We start from the raw sequence: 23,566 nt of genomic DNA on the forward strand, positions 1-23,566 counted from the left end.
AAGTTTCTGCAATTCCCCCCTATATAAGGCCGCTCGATAAGCGAGGCTTGTGTGAGTCATTGATGGCGAGCGCCAGAGTGAACATGTTAAATAATTACAAAGTGAAAACTGGGGATCGGTTTATGACCAGATTTTGGAAGTCAGTTGACGACCACCTCAGCTATTTTCAAATAACAACATGTCGGGAGCAGGTAGATGCAATTTATATAGCTTATTTTGATGAACATACTATAAGCAATAAAAGTTGCCTTGTTTTTTAATGTTTCTCAATCTAAAAGAACATTGGACTCATTTTCTGTACAGGTCAAAGCCCCCCTCCTTTTTAAACGGTTTTATTTAGCTTGCCCTGTAATCTGTGTGTATGTTTGTATGTTTGTATGTTTGTATGTTTGTATGTTTGTATGTTTGTATGTTTGTATGTTTGTATGTTTGTATGTTTGTATGTTTGTATGTTTGTATGTTTGTATGTTTGTATGTTTGTATGTTTGTATGTTTGTATGTTTGTATGTTTGTATGTTTGTATGTTTGTATGTTTGTATGTTTGTATGTTTGTATGTTTGTATGTTTGTATGTTTGTATGTTTGTATGTTTGTATGTTTGTATGTTTGTATGTTTGTATGTTTGTATGTTTGTATGTTTGTATGTTTGTATGTTTGTATGTTTGTATGTTTGTATGTTTGTATGTTTGTATGTTTGTATGTTTGCATGTTTGCATGTTTGCATGTTTGCATGTTTGTATGTTTGTATGTTTGTATGTTTGTATGTTTGTATGTTTGTATGTTTGTATGTTTGTATGTTTGTATGTTTGTATGTTTGTATGTTTGTATGTTTGTATGTTTGTATGTTTGTATGTTTGTATGTTTGTATGTTTGTATGTTTGTATGTTTGTATGTTTGTATGTTTGTATGTTTGTATGTTTGTATGTTTGTATGTTTGTATGTTTGTATGTTTGTATGTTTGTATGTTTGTATGTTTGTATGTTTGTATGTTTGTATGTTTGTATGTTTGTATGTTTGTATGTTTGTATGTTTGTATGTTTGTATGTTTGTATGTTTGTATGTTTGTATGTTTGTATGTTTGTATGTTTGTATGTTTGTATGTTTGTATGTTTGTATGTTTGTATGTTTGTATGTTTGTATGTTTGTATGTTTGTATGTTTGTATGTTTGTATGTTTGTATGTTTGTATGTTTGTATGTTTGTATGTTTGTATGTTTGTATGTTTGTATGTTTGTATGTTTGTATGTTTGTATGTTTGTATGTTTGTATGTTGGTAGGGTTGTCCCACATTAATAGAAAATTGACCAACAGGAACTGACCGAATTTATAAAATACCTTTGTCTCTGTTGTCATTTTAAAACTGCTTATCTTGAAAAATCCAATTCGGCCGCCGCTACAGAATAGCTGATTCCATATCATCTCAAAAAAAGGTTGATTGAGATATGTGTATCAAACGAACGAACTTGGCTTGGAGAACACACTATGTATTTTCTGCAATCCACTCAAAATCGGTATCAAATGAATTTTTTTTGTCTGATAGAATACAGTACAATGGTTTTATTATAGAGAAATATTTCAAAAACAGATAATGCACTAAAAACAATATAATAAAATAATTTAAAAAAAACTTTTTAAGTTAAACGGTTTAATTGTGATTAAACATAATAATGTACTAAAAGCTAGAAAATAATTAGGCAAGTAGCAGTTAGCAGTTATCACACCTCTCCTCCATTAGTCTAGGGGATTGATAAGACTAAAATAAAATCGTGATGCACGTTGGATTTCCATTATCCACAATTGGCGACTTCATCATATGTCCCACGATTTTATTTTAGTCTTATCAATGCCCTAGACTAATGAAGGAGAGGTGTGATAACTGCTAAATGCTACTTGCCTAATTTTCTAGCTTTAAGTACATTATTATGTTTAATCACAATTATGTTTTTTTTACTTATTTTATGTATCTCAGGAACGATGCTTCCTAAAAAGTTTCAGTAAATTCCAAACGAAAGGTGTCACAACGCTGACAGCTCAACAATATGGTGACTTTTTTCTTGTTCTTTCATTCTAGTGTTTTAGTGTAGTTTTAGCATTTTCATTGCTTCAAAAACAGAGGAAAAATAGGGCAAAGGTAGGTTCAGAACCACTGGTCAGGTTAGGACCACCTTCCACAATGGGATGCACCTTTGGAGGGGAAGGGGAGATCTCAGAGAAAGTGAGAAGTATTCAGGATAATAACTAATATAAAAATTGTATATAGCTTGCTACAATACGATGAAATTCATATTGAATACACTTTATTGATTTTGTGACAGGACAACACTTTGAGGAAACTTTTTTTTTGTTCACCACTTCACAAAATGCATGCCGATTTTAGCAAAGTTCTTGCGAGTGTTTTGAAAAACTGAATATACATTCATCTTTGTTTGAAACGGAACTGAAAATATAACATTTATATTCAATAGTCGGGAACCTCAAACAGTCAGGTGTTTACATGGTGTTGTAATTTTTAACGCTCTCAAATTTGATTTTTGGGTGAATAATCTCACGGAATGGGCCACATTTATATGTACAGTACCGTATTCTTATGTCCATAGAGTTTGCACTGAATAAACAAGCTCTCAACCAATCAGAACGTGGGATTTTCGTTTTGGTAATGATTGATATTTTTCAACTGTTCGATAAATAGTTTTCTATAATATATTATATAATTTATTGGGGAGCCGAAATCTCAAATCGATGAACGCAAAAATCTTGTAAATCTATTAGAAAATAACTAAGCACTAAGCGCTCGAAATTAGACAGTTTTCATGATGCGGTTGATTTTCGTTCTTCAGTTTGCGTCTCGATATGTTCGTAGTCCTACGTAGAAAAGAAGGTGACATCCAAGACATGATATTATTTAATTCGTTTGGTTAGTATTTCGGATATAATCTCCGTTACACATAAAAATTGCAAAAAAAAAACGTAATGATAGAAAAGGTAGCTTAACGTCGTTCAACGCGTTTGGTTGGGAACTCGTTTCATAGTCGGCACAGTTTGGGGAGCACAGATTGAACCAATCATAACGTGGGATTTCCCTTTAAATAATGCTTTATATTTTTCAGCCTTCCAAAATCAATACACGAAATTCAAATTTTTCCATTTTTTCACAATGATAAAAGTTGCTCTACTCTCAATGCTGTAACTCACGATCCAATCGACCGGTGCGGTTCGACCACGCACAAATTTTTCGCTTCGGAATGCATGTTCAGAATATGCTTAATTTGTGCTCAGTGCAGTGCTAAGTAGAAGGAAAACATTGCCAACATTTGCCCTTGCACAATACTCGCACTGAGCGAGTCTTCCTTAGGGACAAGAGTAGCTTTTGTCAAGGCTAAGAGAGGGTTTCTTTTTTTCCATTTCCTAGACAGTTTTAAGGAGCCAAATTTTAAACTATTTTCATACTAATACATATTGACATTTTCACTTATATCTATGTTGAGTAAGATAAGAAAAAGTCAACTCGGGGTCAACTCGTGTTCAGAAGAGTGACAGTTTTCTTCGAGAAGTAATAGAGGAATATGTAAGGAGATTGAGACAATATTAGTGATTACACTAAATTGTATATTCATACTTTCACTTGGTCTACTGGTCATAGGAAGGAAACCGATTACTCGCAAAAGAAAAAGAATATGAGGATAAAAAGACTATCAGAACGATAGATTTAATGAAAACGTAGATTTGGGACATGTAATCAAGCACTAACCGAGCCAACACATCTCTCACAGAGTTGTCTTCTTCGGGCATTAACACGTTGAGCCCCACGTCAGTCCCTAGGAACCGACGAAATGCTTTTTGGTAGGAAAACGCTGACTGACTGGGACTGATAAGAAATAAGAAAATAAAACTTTATATGGTTTGTTTTCGGATGTTTTACAAAATGTGACTATTTCCTAGTCGAATTTATAATTATTTTCCATTATATAATAAGTTCATTTGGAAGCTGGAACTAACATTGACATTGTGCAAACGCTCTTGATACGGGCTGAATGGAAAGCGCAGCAAGAAAAATTAGGGACTCAACGTGTTGAGAGAGTTTTCTAGGTTCGATTTGGCTACAATACATACCTCGTACGACCAACAACATGCTCAATGTTATGATAACCTTGTCCACAAACGCAGAGATTGCTGTAAACAAGGTTGACACGAAAGAGCAGCACGTCTAACGTACAGTGAGTGGACATGATTCGAGAGAAGGTGTGAATAAAATCCTGACTCAAGTCCAGATTTTTGAATCAAGGTTTGATACTAACCTTAGGAATAATTGAATGAACTGATCGGCCCACTTCATCGTCGTGCCATTAGCGCTGCCGGTAAGTGATGGTATTTTTTACGGGATGAATTCATTGAAGGCAAATAGACGTTCATAAGTGTCGCCTTCAATCATATCTACCTTTGCTATTGGGTCAGCCCTTTTATTAACCGGAATTTAGTAACGTGAAAGTAACCAGACAGAGGTGCTGACATAACAGCGTCTGGATAAAGCACTCAACATTTTCTGTATCTTCTCAATGAAGCGCGTCGAGTGCTTGTCCGGCCTCACCGACTTGCTCTTATAACAAATCATGGGATTTGGTACAAAAAGCCGCACAAGTGGCCTCATTTAGTATTCCATGACCTAGTCAGAGAGAGAGGAACCATCCTACTTCTACGTCATAGGAAGGGATGTAGACTCGATACTCCACCGTAAAGTGATCATCAGAAGCTTGTTCTGCTTGTTCGGTCTAACATTACAAATTCCCATTGCGGAGGGATATCTTATGACATCTGTGTCAGGAATTGAATCGGAGCTTTACCATTCGATTTGGACCGAAAAAAAAGCATTATTCGGCGTAATGCGTAAAGCAGTAGTGGGGAAGGGTGTTAGGGTAGAGGTTTGTATTTTTTTTACAGGGGGGGGGTCTTCCGATGTAAGAACGCTTTCAGGTGTTTTTTTCGGTTTTTTGTAAGTTCTACATTTGTAGAATGCTTTAAAAAACAATGAAAATATTTTTCTCTCGAAGCGGTTTAGATCCATCTTCCTACTTTATTTCTGGAAGGGTTTTGTTGGTTGAAATTAATTCAAAGGCAACAGCTGTAAGCATCAAATGAAGAAGAAAGGATGCATTTCATTATCAATAATTCTTGATATTTACTTATTATGTTAATACTTTTTTGTTTTTCCAGGTCTAGATACCTCGGGGCCTTTTTGGAGATAGTAATCAACGGTGTCATGCATTCATCAATGTTTCAATGACGGATTGTTTATGGACGCTGTCAACAAGGCTGCTGGGTTTCAAGTCAGCTATGTCAGACTGCTTTAGAGAAACGTTGGTAAATCATATTTTTCATTGTGAATATACATAGAAAAAATATATGAAATCGTGTAAAATACAAATTTCTACATCAAATATGTGGCTTGTTAGGAACAAACTTTTCATTAATTAATATTTTCATTAATATCATTAATTTCATCGTGTAATTATATTGACTCTCACCGCACCACGAACGTATGTCTTGCGTATGGTTGCCTTGCGCACTTCACTTCTTTGCGGTATAGATTACGCACAATACAAACATTACAGGAGGGTTATGTCTGAGACACGACCGCATAATTGATGTAGGACTATGTTAGGTTATTTGCTTCATACTGATTTTTGATATATTTGACAAATTAGATTATTAAATTCATTCATAATTTTGTGGCCCTGAAAAGATGAGTCATTGGATGGTGTATAACACGATAAAAGATGCCGAAGTGAAATGAGATATGCTTCTGTGGTTCTAGACGAGATGGCTCCCGCGTTCTATGTGAATAAAATAATAGAAAAATATATTCTCCAGATTCTCCATCCCCATTTTCGTATTAAACCAACGGAACACGATGTAGAATACGCCAACGCAAATTACTATTACGATCTCACGGCAGAGTAAATAGGAAATCACTTTTTCCAAATTTCCTACACTTTCACCAAGATGAAGGTGAATCTCTCATTCACGTTCACGCGAAATTCAGGAAAATTCAATCATATTCTACGACTCAGCTCGCCGTCGCTCTGAGTATCGATTGCAATACAAGTTTGTAGAAACTGTATCGACTTTTCCAGTTGAAGGAAAAGTGTATGCTCTTTTTTTTTTGATTTTCGTATTATGATTTGAGGACTGAAACAGAGAATATAAAATTATTTGCTGTCTATTCGCTCTGGTATTTTTTCCGAGAACTCTATCCGCGGCTAGCAATTTCCATCTCCGTATCAAAAACCCCAGATGAAGATTAAATTCGCGTTAGTTAGCTGTTAGACCGCGAATTTTATATATATTTATCTAATGGCTCATGGTTCACTATGGGGTGGGCCTTGCGATGAAGATTTTTATTCTCTTCGCAGACAGAACATGATGATAATGTATTGAATTTAGAATTATGAAAAGGCCAATTTGGAAAAACTCTCCGAGTTTGAAGCCTTTTGCAAAAATGAAAGTAACAACTTCAACTGAACTTTCGACCTTCAAAAACATGTTGGAAGAGCAACTACGAGATCAAACGACCAATCAGAGCGCGGGATTTTCGTTTGGATAATGCTTGACATTTTTTTCAATTGTTCGATGGTTGGTTTCGTGAAATATATAATTTTCTTCATTGTATTGTTATGGAGTGCCCAAATCGATTGATGCAAAAATCTCGTAAATCCATCAGGAAATGGCTGTGCCATAAGCGTTCGAAATTGGGCAATTTTGGCGATGCGACCGATTTCCGTTTTTTAATTTGCATCCCCAATCTGTTCTGGAAAAACCTAATCCTACATAAAAAAAATATTTGAGCGAAAAATATCACCTCACCAGCCACCAAGCTCATAACTACATTTTTTATAACGTTAACTGAGGCGCAAACAACTATACGTTCGACGGCTTCTAGCTATCGACGAGAGAAGCTTTTTATCTCATTCGAAACCAAAAAAAAAAGTGTCCTAGACACGAACGCATTGTTGACATAAGACTACGAATTTATTTTATTAAATTCTGTCTCTTCGGATAGTATTTAAGAATGAAACGAAATTTGAGAATTATCTCTTTAGTTGCCTTTTATCACCGCAAGAGCAGCACGTTGATTATCAGCAAGTATATACAGTAAAACCAGTTTTTTTGCGGTTTTTTTGTTCGATTGTTTTTTGTGCGATTTTTTTGTGTGGTTTTCTGTTCATGTGCGGTTTCTTTTGTGCGATTTTTTTGTGCGGTATATGAGAAAAAGCGTATTTGACGAAGTTATCTTCCATTTAGTTTTTTTCAATGGTTTATGTGCATTTCAGTGCGAAAAAAGCATATTTGCGTGTCAATTATCCACTTCTGAAATCATTCCCCTCCTCCTATCAAATGCCCGTTTTTGCATGACATGATTTCTAACAGCAACACGTTTCGACATGCAACTAACAGGGAAACAAAAGGAAATTGAATGGTGAACGGTGTGGGTTTGAGTTATTTTCTTGCGGGGAAACTTTTTTTATGCGGTCCCTATCTACCGCACAAAAAAAGTTTTTTTTTCAAAATGTGTACCGAACACGATTTTTTAAAGCTACTGGTGAAGTTTTGCACGATTTTTTTTTGTGCGGTCCCTATCCCCTGCACAAAAAATGATTTGCCTGTACAGCATTTCAACAACCGCTTGGGGAAGTGCTTCATTTCGCTTCGGTTGGTTGCCCACTCATTAAGGCCGGGACATGGGTAAAATAATGGTTTGATAGATGTTTTTTTTGTCCAATATAGAGGCTACAAAAACTACAAAATACATTCGCCTCTAGCCTTGAAAAAAGCCTATCACCAGATCAATTCATGGAGAATCCATTGTAGCTACGATTGCTTCTTCTTCTGGTTTCTTCTGTATGTATTAAGAGAGAATCTAATTAATTGGATTTACACACGATTTTAGCTATTTTAATTTTGAAAAAAAACCTATAATTTGCATGCAAATCAATTATTTGATTAACTACGAATTAATTCACCAGAGAATTATTTTTCCTTAATATGCATGCTTCTAGAAAGACGTTATCCTGCGTCAAAAATCACGGCAAAGTTGATCACAAGTCAAGGTTATCGCAAATCAGTGTACTCGGAATTCTTGCCATTAAGTCAGACGGAGAGCAAATTGATATCTTTAACAGATTCTGACCCAAAAGCACGAATTATCGGTACATTGTTTTCTATTAATTATTATGCCTTCTGTTTGACTCTTCATGGGTATCCGCCCGGAGTCTGCACGACATCCGTTCTATCCGAACATTAGAAATCGGTGGCCGAAATCGCATTAAAACTTCCAGCTGGTAGCCCAAAATAGTGAACTTTCCCGAAGCCATTAGCATAAATTTTCATCTATGGCTTGTAAAATTAGTGTTGGCTTTTTTCCAGCATTTAACTCTATTAGCTCGCTATTTCCGCACCGAACACAGAACGGGAAGCTCTGAAACTCTAAAAACCAAACCAAACTGAACCAACTCAACGGAAGCCGCCCACGCTTCCTATCTATCGCTGGTTGGCTTATCTGCGCTCGGTATTTGCGTCCTCACGGAGGGTTGGCCCGAGCAAGCGAGAAAAACTTTGCTCGCTGCAATTTATTTTCAATTAATTATGTTTTGCTGATGATGGATTGAGTTTCATTAGAAAGAATTTAATAAATACACAAAACATCAGTCGACGCGGCGATGTTTCGTGTATTTACGCGTTGAAGCGCTTGCAAGGACAGAGTATCTCCATAAAAGATGAGCGGGATGATTAATTTGAAGTTTCCAACATTCGCGTCACGGTCATAAACGGTTGGAAAGTACACCGCAAATCTCGTCGGTGTTAACTCCCCGCGCGCCAGACAGATTCAGTCCGCTTTGGGTGCGGTCATTTTCGACCCTGACGCAACGGTCGATGTCATCGCGATGCAGCCGGTCGCCTCCCGGTTAATGCCGAAACGAGGAGTTCCCGCCGCCATTAGAAGTAATTACTTGCATTTTTATGGGGGTGAAAAGTTTCGTGACTGCTGAATTAGGGTTAGGGAGCTTAAATGGGATTTTCCAGGCGTCCGTTACGGAAAGTTTTCTCCGTCACGAGATGGAGGTCCGATGAAACAACGGCCACGGCAGGCTGGACAAAGCACACAAATCATTTTCGTGCTGTTGATTAGTGGCGAACGAGGATGGAACTTCGGGGCGGGAGGCGGAGTGCTAAGCGGCAAATAGCAATAGCGAAAGTAAAATGGAATGTGATTAAATTTTGATAACATTGTGGTTTAGTTTCCCCATCTGTATGGCAGACGGGGTTGCGGAGACGGTCGGCTGGCCGGCGGTGAAGGGTTGTAAAATGGAATTTATTGAGTCAGGGAAATGCTGATGATTAGCAGCTCGGTTTGGTGGAATTTGCTCCCGTTTTTATTTGGTTCCGGGCGGGGCAATAAATGATTTTTATACTCCAATTATGAAGGAAGCAGAATGAATATATAGCAAACATAAGATTGTCGTAAAATTAATCCATCGTTTCAATCGCTTTAGAGACACTTTGTGTTTGCCAGAGCCACAAGTTGCAACTTCCGACGGACAACTAGAGATGTTAAATGTTTTACCAAATTAACAAATTAACAAATTAACAAATTAACAAATTAACAAATTAACAAATTAACAAATTAACAAATTAACAAATTAACAAATTAACAAATTAACAAATTAACAAATTAACAAATTAACAAATTAACAAATTAACAAATTAACAAATTAACAAATTAACAAATTAACAAATTAACAAATTAACAAATTAACAAATTAACAAATTAACAAATTAACAAATTAACAAATTAACAAATTAACAAATTAACAAATTAACAAATTAACAAATTAACAAATTAACAAATTAACAAATTAACAAATTAACAAATTAACAAATTAACAAATTAACAAATTAACAAATTAACAAATTAACAAATTAACAAATTAACAAATTAACAAATTAACAAATTAACAAATTAACAAATTAACAAATTAACAAATTAACAAATTAACAAATTAACAAATTAACAAATTAACAAATTAACAAATTAACAAATTAACAAATTAACAAATTAACAAATTAACAAATTAACAAATTAACAAATTAACAAATTAACAAATTAACAAATTAACAAATTAACAAATTAACAAATTAACAAATTAACAAATTAACAAATTAACAAATTAACAAATTAACAAATTAACAAATTAACAAATTAACAAATTAACAAATTAACAAATTAACAAATTAACAAATTAACAAATTAACAAATTAACAAATTAACAAATTAACAAATTAACAAATTAACAAATTAACAAATTAACAAATTAACAAATTAACAAATTAACAAATTAACAAATTAACAAATTAACAAATTAACAAATTAACAAATTAACAAATTAACAAATTAACAAATTAACAAATTAACAAATTAACAAATTAACAAATTAACAAATTAACAAATTAACAAATTAACAAATTAACAAATTAACAAATTAACAAATTAACAAATTAACAAATTAACAAATTAACAAATTAACAAATTAACAAATTAACAAATTAACAAATTAACAAATTAACAAATTAACAAATTAACAAATTAACAAATTAACAAATTAACAAATTAACAAATTAACAAATTAACAAATTAACAAATTAACAAATTAACAAATTAACAAATTAACAAATTAACAAATTAACAAATTAACAAATTAACAAATAATTCAAGATTCGAATTAATTCATCAATAGTTGAACGATAAGCGCTCAAAATTGGAGGGTTTTTATGACGCAATCGATAATTATATATTTTAATTGTACCCTAAATATTTTCCCAAAAGACGTAATTTTACGAGGAAAACGAATATAAAAAGATCTGAGAACAAAAAACTAATATCCAAACGTTAGAAAATCTCAAATACAAATGAATCATTTGTTTAAGAAACCCCATAAGTCCATTTGACGAACTTGCGAGAAAACGACCAAAAACTGTTTTTCACCAAATTTTGACCTGGTCCTCCTATTTGTTGGTATCAGGTTCGGGTATTACACCCAAAGCATATAATGTGAAACCACTTTTTCTTCAATATAACAGTTTAAGCTCAAAATATAACGTTTTAAAGTTGATGGACTTAGGGGGTTTCTCAAAAAAAACGAGAAATCAGTGGTTAATTTAGAAGTGATGCAATTCAATTTTATGTACTTTTAATGTACATACTGCTCATACCAAGTTCTTACTTGGGGCTGTGTATCATCATCAGAAGAAATTTCGATTAAGATGAGTTGCGCATGCTTCTTACGGCATCGGTAAACAATGAATGAAATTTTATATGAAACCCGACGAACTTCGTCCCGCCCAAAATAGATTTTTTTATTTGAATACTTTCAAACATCCACGTTTTCTTACTAAGTGAACTTTAGTGAGTCCAATCACTGAACACTTCATTGATTGATTACCCTTTGCCCCTTCACAATTATATAGTACTTCTACAAAAATTCGTCCTTATAATATAAAATTATTTTCAGACACAATTCTCGTTCAAGATTCTTCAAGCATTTGTAAATAACATGTTTCTCCGTTGTATGGAATACATGTTTGATACAGAGAATATAACAACATAAAGACAGCTCAAATCGGACCATTCCTTCCTCGGGTTTAGGGAACACCAACACATTTGGCCTTCCATTTTTGTTTATATAGATAGAAGATATAGGAATGCGTTATTCCGTCTGAAAATCCTTTTCCACTTTCAAACAAAAATCAGTTTCGTTAGCGCCAACATCAAATGGACTAACAACGCTTAGCTAATTGTTGAACATATGGGAATTCAATTTTCCGAATTTTCCGATTTTTCTCTCCGCTATATTGATCTACGGGAAGAGACGAATACAACGAAATATAGATGACTCAAATTGAACCATTCTTTCCTCGGGTTTTGCGCTTACCAACAATTTTGGCCTTCCATTTTTATTTATGGAATATAAGATATGGAAATGCGTTAATTCGCCTGAAAATCCATTTCCACTTACGAACAAAGATCAATTTCAATAGCGTAAATATCGAATGGACTAACAACGTTTATTGTTATAGGAATTCAATTTTCCGAATTTCCTTCCTTCAGGATTTTCCGATTTTTCTCTCCACTATATTGATCTACGGGAAGAGACGAATACAACAAAATACAGGAGGCTAAAATCGGACCATCCCTTCTTCGGGTTTTCCGCTTACCAACAGATTTTGCCTTACATTTTTATTTATATAGATTATGTTTCAAACCCCAATTAAAGGGGATTCGTAGGACTAACTTTTTCTGGAATTTTGATAGTCGATGAAGGTTTTTTTTTTCTTCTCTATTATAGTGATTTTCAACACATTTCGGCTGGTTCGTCACTTTTGCTTCCATTTTCGGAAGAATGTCGGGAGTGAGAATTGAATTCGTGATCTCTGCGTGAGAGGTATGGATGTTACCACTACGCCAGATCGCCTCCACTCGATGTAGGTATCCTCAAGGACTCAAAATTTGCCAATTGATAATAAAATTTTGATACAAGTGGCGTTTATGGGGTTTCTCAAACAAACGATTCAAATATCTAAAAGTATAATAATTAAAGTCAAAAGATCCGAAAATGGGAAATCCAATCCACTAAAATTTAAAAATACTCGAAAAACGAAAATCCTAAAATCCTAAATCTAAAAACCATAACATTCTAAAACTCAAAAATGTAGAATCTTAAGTCTAAAAATTCAAAAAATCTACAAATCTACAATCAGAAAATCTAAAATACGCGTATCAATCGATAACGGATCGGCTGAGTTGAACAGCCTGTATATTGTTGAGTTCGTATATACCCAAGAAGTGTTTGTATGATGCGAAAAACTGGAGAAAATATGGAAAATTCATCTACTTATTATTATGTAACACGTACCGCGTTTTTTTAACGTAGGACTACGTCCAACCTTTCAATAACATTCAATGTAATATCTCGTCAATTGATGCATGTCTTTTGAATTCAAATACCCAGGTTAATGTGACATAATATGACCAGGATTTTCGTTACCTTAGACATATGGTCGGTGTTAAGTCAGAGCGGACCAAGTCGCAAAATTGAAAACTTCGAGTTATTGTTTACATTAGGTTGAACATTTTGTTCCACATTCCACATTTACCAGATTTGGAAAATCACGCGTACAGCGGGAATAACTCATCGAAATTTTTTTGAACGCTCATTGAAAACTCATTATAGCACCAAACATCAAACTCGTTTTTCTCGAAATGTCACATGGTCCGGTCTGACTTAACACCGACCATATATTGTGAGAATAGTTGAATGAGTAATCACCGTAAGGAATAGAATAGGTATTTTTTTATACTACTCGCCGCTCACATTCTCCCGCAAAATTCTTGCAAGCTATTCGGGAATTAGCTAACACGATTTAGTTTCACTTTTCGATGCAATGTTGTATTGAACAAAAGGTATAGATTTTTCGCTCTTTGGTTTTGGGTTCTAGACTTAGAGGCGAATGAACTGAAAGGTTTAAAACTCTATAACTCAACGAAGATTCAGCGAACAGCCAATACCATATGTTAAAAGTGAGAATTGATTTGGAAATACTGCTGCTGTGCCGATTGCTCGCGCCGCTCAGTAGAATTATTCTGAGTAATTAAATATGCGTTTGTTGAATAGAAAAAAAAAAGTAGAAAAAGGGGCTGTGCTATACATTATGTTTCTCTTCTGAGTCGATTTTGCACATATGACGTTGAGAGGTATGAATTACCTGCTCTTTACTTTAAATTTTTAGCAGCAATTACTATTCGACAGTCATCCAGTTAACAACCAGTGATTGAGGCGAATGAATTGCAAAATCTTTACAATTTGACTCTCTCTCTCATTCTCTTTCTCTTACTCCACGCACAAGTCCTGTTATCATTTGAAATATTCCAACAAATGAAAATAAAACAATATATATAAATTGAGAGTTCTTGGTGTAGTCACAAGGTTTTTCACTAGTCTCCAACGCCCGTCGTTTTTGATAATAGGGTTAAACCTTGAACTGAAATTGTGTTTGATAATCATCGCAAATTCATCGATTGATTGATTTCATTTCAATCATTTCAATCATAAACTCCAAAGTCCATAGAATATTAATCAATGAATGGCTCTGGGATCGTTAGATAAGAAAGATAAGTTAGATAAGAAAAACTTTCATATTAAATGTTCTTATTATTCATATATTTATATCAATTTTGAGTTCGCTGGGTCTGCTAGTGAATTGATTAAATAAAAAAAAACATAAAACACACGAATAGAGAACCAAAAAACTTGAATCAAAAAAATCTAGAATCTGAAAAAATAAAATACGAAAGTTTTAAATCAAAAAATCTAAATGCTTCTGGTATTATTTTTGACGCAGGACTACGGAAAGGTTTTTGAAATTCTAGAATTAACTATTTAGTAAAAGTTGACCTCGAAAAGGACCGATGTTTTGTGTGGTTTCGTTGAATGAGTAGAAAATGGTTGATGCATAATTAATTATTACCTCGTTAGTGACAGTACTGCGCTAAGTAAGCAACGTGAATGTTTTCTCGTTTTTATATATAAAACAAAAATTCTGTTTGTACGTAGAGGAGATGTGTCTAAAACGCGCCTGCCAGGCAATTTGACCCACCTGATTTTCTCGTAAACCAGCAAGAATAGAAATGCAATGGATATAGGCAAACGTGCTAGTCAATGATAGAATCCTACCATGAAAATTTTACATTTGTAACATGCTTTAAAAGATAAGAAAAATAATTTTCTTTGGAAGCGATTTTTGATGTAATTTATTACATCATTTCTATATGTTTTTTTGCTTGAATCCGATTCAAAGGCGATAACTGTGGATCATATCTATTGAGTCGAGTTCCCAGTGAATATCTCAGATGAAGAAAATAGTAAGAAAGGATTCTTTCCTTTCTCAATTTGTATTTTCCGCATCAGCTTACCATCGGGCAGTATGGCATACCCTCGATCGGGGAAATTTGCTCGCTTTCGGCCGTAAACATTCTCACGAGAGAAATAGCTTGTATGCGAGGGATGCCAGATGATTTTTTCAAATATCATTGCATGGTACGAATAAATGTCTTCAAATGTAATCATAATGAACAAAAACGCAAAACCATCACGATATTTCTAAATCATGTTCGATAAATCACACAAACAATTGTTTTCACATACTTTGAAATGACCTCAGTATGTTTTCACAAAATTAAATGTCTTGACAACGAAACATGTCTTCACATCTGGCATCTATATTATGTGCTCAGAGAATGCAGGAAAACAAGAGCGCGAACTGGAGAATTAATGTACAAATACTGGGAGAACACACACGCTCACCGGAGGAACGGTTTCTTCTCTTCGCTGGTGGGCATGGAGGAAATAGATTGATCGAATCTCTCATTCATACAAACTGTTTCTCTGAGCTTTATAGTCTCTGAGAGAAACAACTCATGGGTATATTATACTTCTGCTGGGCCATTTAACACCGTATGATTGGAAATTTAGAATTTGAGCGCCTTACAAAATAAAATTCGTAGCACTTTTGTTATTCAGTATCTAAAATACAGAACGAGTACAGATGACTAAGGGTTAACTAATGTACGTACTACGTACTCAGACATTGAATCAGATTGTACATTCTGTCGAATATGAGAATCTTTTTCTGATCAGTTTCACATCAATGCGCAGAGATTGGGAACTGTGTTCGTTAGCCAAGGTCCAGGACACCTTAAAGGATTCATTAGTTTTCTTGCAATGAAGTGTACATGTCCTGGATACTTTACTTGGAGGGGAAAATCAACCGAAACCTTCAACAAGATAAGGGTCGCCAACAATTAAAACACGATACGAACATTCGGAGGCCATTTCTAGTCGCAACCCAATTTGTGAAAATGCTTGCGAGTAGCACAAGCTTCCATACAATTACCCATAACCAAGAGTTCCCTCAGGTCTCGTGAAAGTATGTATGTATTCTTTTTGTATATCCATTGCTACTTTTATGCGCTGTTTACGGCTGATCCTAATAATATAATAATAACAGTTTCGCCTAATAACTAGATACCTGCGTGTGTCATGTACCAAAGAGCCATCAATTTCGTTTCAGCCTAACACAATAACAGTAAGAAACGAGCGAATTGAGTAAAATTATTTCGACATCATACGTCAACGATGCGGTCGTGCCTTCCACACAACCTACAATATTTTTTTTAAATAAAATTTAAATTTAAATTAAAATTTAAAAAAAAAATTTACCTTTAGGATTATTTCTGTGCACAAGGTAACACAAAGCAAGTGAGATGCGAATCATGACAAGTATCAGAAATAGAAAGCTAATCCAAAACTTGAAAAACATGGAATCCATATAATCAAAAATCACAAATCTAGAAAACCAAGATACTAAAATCTGGAAATCTTAGATCTTAAAATATTGTATCCAGAAATCTAAAATCTAAAATCCAAAAAGAAAAACCAATTCTAAAATTCTAAAACAAAAGTCAAAAGCTCCAAGAATAAAAAATAAAAAAAAAATTTAAAAAATATAATCAAAAAGTCTAAAACCCGAAAGAATTCTGAAATCTAAAAATCTAACAACTAACACTTTTAAAACAGCCTATCCGTGGTGATCTCGCTCAAGTAAGAGAACTCTTGTAGCTTGCTTCTACACTCTGTCCAACTTCTATAAAACCAGGTGAAGATCTTGCTGCGCTGTGCCATTCGAACCTGTTCTAGCTATTTGCCGCTCAGAAAGTTTCGATTTACGTGGAGCTCTCTCCTTCTTACCGTATCCTTTAGAATTCGTCAAATAATTGAGCACTACTTGATGGGATCGTCCAAACTGACGAGAAATTTCTCTGATACCTACATTTTCTTGGTGAAATGGATCATGAAAATTGGTATGTAGGGGTTTTTGGGGCCGGGGAAGGTTTTCGAGACAGTTTGAGACCCTTCCCCCCTCTCCAAGGGGGGGCTGCCAAACAAATGAAACACAAATTTCTGCATTACTCGAGAATTAATCAAGCAAATGAAACCAAATTAGGCATATGTAGGTTTAAGGGTGCAGTAAATGATTCTATGGAGAATTAATCAAGCAAATAAAACCAAATTTGGCATGTAACGTAACGGAGAAACATGTTATTTGCAAGTGGTTGAAAAATCTTGAACGAGAATTGTGTCTGAAAATAATCTGATATTATAATGTCGAGTTTCGGTAGAAGTACTAGGAAGTTTATAGTAAAAGGTAATTTTAAAGGGAAGATTAGAAGATCAATCAATGAATTATTCTGCGATTGGATCCATGAACAGCGCTTAGTAAGAAAACGTGGATGTGATAACGAAAAATAAATTAAGAACGGGACGAAGTTTGCCGGGTCAGCTAGTATAGTATGAAAAACAAATCTTAGGGAATTTCCGATTCGTTTGGCATGTAAATCGTCAAAATCCGTTCGCGACAAAAATAGTTATTAACGTTAACTTTATTTCATAAAAACGTGACCTGTTTTGGCACCCTTAATGAAAGACGTAGTTCTACGTTGAAAAATTATTAGTTAGAAGATGTGTTTACAAAAGATAGAATATGTTCCATGAGTCGATTAATATGTATAGGCAAATAGAAGTGTGTGCTCGTTATGCATTTATTTTGAATTTCTCTTTTGGAAATTAATTTAAATTCGAACAGTAGATCTTGTGGTTTCTAAATGTATTCTTTCCAATGAATTTCAAACCTTATCCGAAACGACTTGGTCGTCGTTAAGAAATACTGCTGTGTTTGAATTAAAATTTCAATATTTTAATCCGGAATGTATCTGGAAATTTTTCGACAAATAAATTCAAAATTAATGGGTAACGAGCACATACTTTATTTGTCCATACATATCAATCTGCTCCCAATTTTCGTAGGTTTAAATCATTTACGGACTAGAAATTGTAATGTATAGCATATAAAATAGAATTTGATTGGTATATCAAATCCATTCGCAGTGCAAAAGATTATTAACGTTACCATTATTTCGAAAAAAAACGTGATATGTTTTCCGATTTGGCATCTTTAATGAAAGACATAGTCCTACGTAAAAACATGATTCCGTAGAGTTGTTGTTAAAATCCGTAGATTTTTTCTCATATTCCCGAATACAATCAAACAAATGCGTCGACCTACTAATAGTTTCGTAGCTCTGACATCTCTACCAACAACTGGATGCTGTTTTGACGGGTAATTGAATCAACTACTACGCTAGGGGCTGAACTTAACTGTTTGCTAATCAATTGATTTATTCCGGTTGCCTGATTTGGAAACGCATGTTTGCCATTAGCGGCTGTAATTTTCGCAGAAACAAATCCAACCCAATTAGTGCTCTTGTTTGGGTGGGTGGTGGCGCAAAACTCTGTGCCGACCGCATACTATTTGCACTCGTATTTGTAAAGGCGACTCTGTGAATTTGTATAAAATTTAGTTTTAATTGTAAATTACAAGGAGTGCTTTCGGCGTGATCAGGTGCGACTAATAGCATGACACCGGTAATCAGAGGAAATGGAACACGCACACAGAACGGTGATGGTCTGGGTCGATGGTTTTTCGATTAAGAAAAAAACCCGACCGCATCAATTTTACACCCCATTAAATCCACTCACCGTCCCATCGGATAGGCACTCTTTCGCCGCATGCATTAGTATCCTTCCAGCAGCAGCAGCAGTGGCCACCGCCCGAAGAAAAGGCCGCACTTAATGGGGGCAAAGGTTTCCCGAAACGACTCTCGTAAAATTGGCACGGAACGAACCGGGGGGGCTGCATCCCGTCGGCAAGCGAGCTTCTCTCGAGGGCGCGATAAAGTATCCCAGAAAACGACAGGAAAGACAACCCCGTAAGTACCACTTTGCAAATTTGAAAACCAACCAGCCACCCGAAACTGACACCCCTTTATATGGCCTGGAGGGGCCAACGGTTCCGAAGAAGATGAGGACGGCGCGCGGAACGGAACAATACCGGGGTGCAACGTCGCGCGGCACGGAACAGCATGAAATTATAATTTCCGAAGAGATGCCCTGGAGCTGAACAAGCGGAGCATTGGCACAGAAAAATGTGATTCTTGTTTTCGCCGTATCTCTCAGTCTGTCGGTCTCGGTCTTCATTCTGGAGATGGGAAGTGACATCTCGAATGGGTCGTAAAATTTCAAGTGCTCTTGGAGCAAGTGATGACACCCGCTGAATGAGGTTCTTTTCAGTGGCAAAAAATCAAGTTTTCCTCCCATCAACATCCCATCCAGATCCTGATTTACCATCGCTGCATCAATATCCCGAGCCCGAGAAACTCGGCTCCATCAAAACAGTGAAATAATAATCATCCCCCAAAGTATAACTTAATATAAGCAATATGTTAGAACTCATCGAAACTTTCCCCGGGCCCTTAAAAAAGGATGTAATCCACCTCTCCCATTCCGACCCCGTTAGGGGTTGCTGCCGACAGGAAGAGCTTTATAAACTCGTTTAATTATGAATGGTTGATACTTTGTGAACAGGTTTTAATGCAACTGAGGGATGAGGCGAATTAGATACGGCGCGCACCCTCGCGAACCCATGCTCCCTCGAACGGTGGAAACGTATTGATTGGTTCCCATATTTTAGTAACCGAACCCGAATGCTGTGCGAACAGCATTAATTAGACGAAAATTTGATCGAAACGTCACACGGTGTGTCTGCGAGTCTGGCAGTTTTGGCAGTCAAATTACAGTATAATTTATTCAATTTCGCTAATTTATCGGCTGCCGAGTCAATTTGATGGGAGCATTTGGAGTGCAGCATCGAATCAACGGGCTGTGGGAATCTGTGCAGCTTCCAGAGTTCGTTCGCCCGATTGGTTCGATGATAGCAGTGTGTGCCTAATTAATGAGAGTCAACTGGCTTTTTCGCCTGCAGTCAGGGATCATACCAAGATGCCACCCAATCCGAAAGCAACTGGAGTGTCCCTAATTTGTTTGAAATAAGTTTGGAATGGTGCTCATTATCGCTGTTGATGTTATTATCAGAGTTATGGATTCATATAATGGGATTTCGAACGTAAACTTGAACGTCATCGAGCACTGTTAGCACATCATTTACGGGTTTCGACACAGCCTATAATTTATAATATTGAACATTTGCAAATAGTGACGGTCAAAACCAATGATAAAATGTTTGTGTTAGCAAATTGCGTAAAAACATTCATCGTTAATTTTGTAATTTTTGTAGTTGTTTCAACTATTTTGTTTGATGTTTTCATGTTAAGTGCTATACAAAGTAAGAATCTACAATAAATGGATAAAAAAAATGATATTTTATGCAGAAATCTTCATTAAAATTAGCATTGAAGTAGTGTTCGGACTTTGAATAAATTTCTACGCATGATTCAAATTCCGAACACTAAATTTTTAAATGTAAATTTACTTAACATTAATGTTATAAATATTTGAACAATGAAAATCCCGACATTTTAACATCATTTATTGATAAAGTCTATAATTTATTTAGTATTTTTTTGCATTTGCAAAAAAGTGACTGTCAAAATTAGTGATAAATTGATTGCATTCTTCTGTAGGAGCATTGAACCATTGCGACCATAAGTTTGATCTCTTGTAGTGCAATGATTGCATTAGCAAATTCCGTTAAAAAACAGGCATCGGTAATTTTTTAGTTTTTGTAGTTCTTTTAACTATTTTGTTTGCTGTTTTATGTTAAGTGCTAGAAAAGGTAAGAATCTACTACAAATGGTTGAAAAAAGAAGAAATCTTCGTTAAAATTAGTATTTAAGTATTGTTGAAATTTGATTCAAGTTTCGACGTATAATTTAAATTCTGAACAAAAGATGTTTGAACACATTTTTTTTCAGGCAAATACAGCAATAGACAAAAGACGAAAGTGTTCGGAATATGAGTCAGTGACAAAAGTGAAAAAAATAACCCAAAGCACAAGGCGTATAAAGTTCGCACATGGTTACATTACAATTGCTCAAAAGCTATTGATATTCATCCAAAATCTCCCGACATAACGGGTGTTAAATAAAAAATGAGAATTTTTTCAATCACATATAAAAAAAATTATTTTTTTTCCATCGATTTCAGTATTTTTTATTGATACAATAATGTATTTGCTTCAGAAAAATGTCAGTGAATGTTTGAGTAAGGGCCGTGGTCTGCTGTTCGACGCAACTTTGTCGCGATGCTCTCACAAGAACGTTGTACGGCACTTACGTCCATTTTCCGGATACAATTCCGGATTCTTGTAGTCAGTTGCTTCGTGTCCTTGGCCCTCCAATTGTTTCTATACACTAGGGCACTGAGTGAGCCAAAGAAATCCTCTATTAGGCGACACTGGGGCAAGTTTGTTGGGTTACGATATTTCGGCACGAACGGTATCTTTTTCTCCTCAAGGTACGCCAGCGTCTTCTTGGCGTAATGGGAAGACGCCTTTTCCGGCCAGAAGACGTACTTCCCATCCGCGTGATGCTCGTTCAGGAACGGCAACAGGATTTTATCGAGGCACTCTTCTCGATAGATTTGTTGGTTGATTGCCAGACCGCTCGGCTTAAACCAAGGCTTTGAAATGCCCCGGTCGGAAATGGCGATGTACAACATAACCTTTTTTTCAAACTTGTGCTTGAACTTGTATTTCACTTCAGGCGGTGTGGATGACTTGTCGCTGGAGTAGTAATTATCATTTCCTGGAATATGCGTTTCGGACAGCGGAAAATAGCTTTCGTCGTCCAGAACGAAAGACGTCCCGCGGTATTTTTTGGTCATCCACCGACACTGTGATTTAACCGTCTCAATCTGCTCCTCTGTGTACTCCGGCGACCTCGTCTTCTTCCTGCAGACGATTCCTTCCATCTTGAGGGCCCGATGGATCAATACGTGGGAGCAGCCATATTTCCGACCGGCGTCACGCAGGTTGGTTGCGTCCTTGTTGTCAAACAGCTTCTTTAAGGATGTCTTCCTCTGCATCGTCATTATCGTCACCGGACGATCACTTCCGACCTTCCGCTCTACGTTCAGGGAACCCAGGATACGATATACCGTACTGACAGGTACATTTTCTTCTTTAAAATGTGCCACCGTGAACTTTTTTCCTTGCTGGAAATGCGTTTCGTAGAATCGTACAACGTTCTTGTGAGAGCATCGCGACAAAGTTGCGTCGAACAACAGACCACGGCCCTTACTCAAACATTCACTGACATTTTTTTGAAGAAAATACATTATGTTATTAATAAAAAAATACTGAAATCGATGAAAAAGAAATTAATTTTTTTTTATATGTCATTGAAAAAATTCTCATTTTTTATTTAACACCCGTTAAATCCTAGTGGATCTGGACGACCAGGTGCCGAAAAAAAATATTTTTAAGATCAAATATAAAAAAATATTCAATATCAATATTAATCAAAAAAACCGCATTGATTATTCGCTGAAAATGAACAAAAATTTCCTTGAACATCAATCCAGGATTGTTTCCTCGAACCCGAAGGGAGCGTTCTAAATCCAAGCCGACGAAAAAATATATTAGGCTGTCAAAAAAGTCCTGCGGTATTTTTTTTTTTTTAATTTTCATTTGTTCATAAAATTAGTTACAATCATCTGTTTTAAGTCAAATATGCGCCGTTTTGTTCGATGACTTGTTCCCAACGAGATGCCAACTTCATAATACCCCTGTTATAGAAGCTCGCTTCCTTATTAGCAAAAAAAACTCGGATAGCCAAATTTCACAGGCCTCTTTTGTGGCTAACTTCTGACTACTTAGCTCGTTCGCCATGGACAAAAACAGGTGGTAGTCACTTGGTGCAAGGTCCGGACTATACGGCGGATGCAAAAGAACCTCCCATCCGAGCTCCCGGAGCTTCTGGCGTGTCACCAAAGAAGTGTGTGGCCTGGCGTTGTCCTGATGGAAGACAATGCGGCCTCTGTTTATCAAAGATGGCCTCTTCTTCATGAGTGCTACCTTCAAGCGGTCCAGTTGTTGGCAGTACAGGTCCGAATTGAGCGTTTGGCCATAGGGAAGCAGCTCATAATAGATTATTCCTTGACAATCCCACCAAACACACAGCAGAACCTTCCTGGCCGTTAATGAGGGCTTGGCCACCGTCTGAGCCGCTTCAGCGGGCTTCGACCACGACCGTTTGCGCTTCACGTTGTCGTAAGTGACCCACTTTTCATCGCCAGTCACCATCCGCTTCAGAAATTCACATGGCGATTTACATGCGTCGATACGGTCAAAGATGTTTTTTGCGTCAACGTGTGTGGCACCCATACATCGAGCTTCTTTGTGAATCCAAGCTTCCTCAAATGGTTAATAACGGTTTGATGACTTATCCCCAGCTCTTGGCCGATGCTACGGCTGCTACTATGCCGGTCTTTCTCGGCTAATTCAGCGATTTTGTCGCAATTTTCGACGACAGGCCTTCCGGAGCGTGGCGCATCTTCGACGACCTCTACACCAGAACGAAAACGTTGAAACCATCGTTGTGCGGTGGAA

The 23,566-nt window shown here is 36.0% G+C and overlaps 1 protein-coding gene across 19 annotated transcripts in view; it reads right to left on the minus strand.

Annotated features, from left to right (window-relative positions):
- LOC129765026 (glucose transporter type 1) overlaps positions 1-23,566 on the minus strand; it is a 647,147-nt gene that overhangs the window by 294,314 nt on the left and 329,267 nt on the right. The window lies entirely within an intron of this gene.

Source organism: Toxorhynchites rutilus, chromosome 2 (genome assembly GCF_029784135.1).
Source record: "Toxorhynchites rutilus septentrionalis strain SRP chromosome 2, ASM2978413v1, whole genome shotgun sequence".
Classification (NCBI taxonomy): Eukaryota; Metazoa; Arthropoda; class Insecta; order Diptera; family Culicidae; genus Toxorhynchites; species Toxorhynchites rutilus.